Raw genomic sequence first — 2,013 nt, 5'->3', positions numbered from 1 at the left:
TCTCTCTCTCTCTCTCTGTCTTTCTCTCTTTCTCTCTCTCCCTTCTTTCCTCCTGTCCTCCCTCCCTCCCTCTCTCACACACACAACAATAATTAAACTTTTAATTAAAAAACAAAAACTTTTATTCAAGTCCAAAGGATTATTATTCATACAGGAGTTATTCAAACAGTGATTTAATGTGTGTGTGTGTGTGTGTGTATGTGTGTGTTTATAGAGTTGAAAGTTGATGTGATCTTTTTCAGTCCCTATGTTTTTCTTAATTAAGGTTTACTTTTGCGCATCCATACATGTGGGCCGTGTGTGTGTGTGTGTGTGTGTGTGTGTGTGTGTGTGTGTGTGCCTTGCAGAAGTCAGAAGAGAAGGTCAGATTCCCTGGAGTTTGAATTATAGGTAATTGTGAAGTGCCCCATATGGGTGCTAAGAACTGAACATGGATCTTCTTCAACAGCAGTACATACTCTTAACCGCTGAGCCATCACTCTAGCCACTTTTAATTGGCTATTGTGTCTGTCTGTCTGTATTTGTGTGTCTGTGTGTCTGTATGTCTGTGTGTGAGAGCATGAATTTGAAAAATAGAAGGCAGCCTATGGAAGCTGGTTGTCTCCTTCCTCAATGCTGGTCTCAGGGATTAGACTCATGCTTAGTAAACTCGTTTACTCATTGAGCTTTCTTGACAACCCTCCATCTTATTTCTTGAGATTGGCCTTTCACAGAACCTTATTTTTCACCTATTCAGCCGGATTGGTAAACCAGAGAGCCTCAGCAAGCTCCCTGCACCCCACTCTACACCACTCCAATGCTGATGACCACAGGTGTGTGTTGCTATGCCTGGGTGTTGGGGATCCAAACTCAAGTCACCATGGATGCAAGCAAATATGTTATGGACTGAGCTGTCTCTCCATCCTTAAAACAGGAAATTCTAAGTAATGAGTTAGATATGTAAACATGAATGTTCTATTCTTGGTTTTAACTGTATTACACCCTTTTAGCAAAATAGCTAAAACCATCTTTTAAAGTTTTCTTCCTAAGATGATCTGAATCAAATCAGGAACTCTATAAAATCATTAATTCATCTAAACAACATTAATTCATGGAAGTTCATCTTTATGTTCCTTGTAGAAAATCTGCTTAATAGGGTGGGCTAATGCCCAGAGATTGTTATATTAATTTAGTAGTGACAGAAAGGCATATCAGCTGCAAGAAGCCATCCTGAGATGAAGTCTCTTTGTGACCTTGCCTCTCAGAGCTCACCAATCCTAGTCCATGCAGAAAAGTGAGCCACATCCAGGAAGGCCAGCTGCTAACCTTACCCTGTCCTAGATGGCCCCTGAGCTAGCCTGATCCTCCTGACTTGCTCAGTCTGCCTTCTTATACAGCTCAATGCCACCTCCCCACAGGTGGCAGTGTTCACAGTGGGATGAGCCCTCCAACATAAGAAAAATAAAAATAAAAGAGAACTACAGACCAGCCTACATGAAATCTTTTGGTGGCATTTTCTCATTTGAGAGTCCCTCTTCCCAAATGACTCAAGATAGTGTCAAGTTGACAAAGGACTATCCAACACAAATGAGTTCACAAAACTAATATTTGGCTTAATGTTAGTAAGGAACTAGAGCCAGCAGAGCCTTGGAACAGTGTCAAGGATGACCGAGCCCTGGGTTATTTACCAACAAGTTAAACCTGAATTCATTGTCATAGCTTAACACATGCAAGGGATTTTGGCCCAGGGCTTGCCACAGAGAAATGGATCCTTGCTTCAGTTTACAGATGAATAAAATTTCTGGTACTTTCCCCACATCAGCACAGACTACAGCTGGGGATGGGGGTGGGGGTATGTACTGATCAACTATCAAAACCAGCTTGAACTACAGGTGCAAAATATACACAAGAGATAAAATCAGAAAGAAATATGCAAGAGTAGCTTACTGTTAAACTAGATTTAGAATCTAGTATCACTGAAACCTAGCATTGTCAAAATAGCCACCACAAAAGGTGGCTGCCAGAACAAATATC

The sequence above is a fragment of the Mastomys coucha genome, unplaced genomic scaffold, assembly GCF_008632895.1.
Source record: "Mastomys coucha isolate ucsf_1 unplaced genomic scaffold, UCSF_Mcou_1 pScaffold18, whole genome shotgun sequence".
Lineage (NCBI taxonomy): Eukaryota > Metazoa > Chordata > Mammalia > Rodentia > Muridae > Mastomys > Mastomys coucha.
This window is presented reverse-complemented; position numbering follows the sequence as displayed.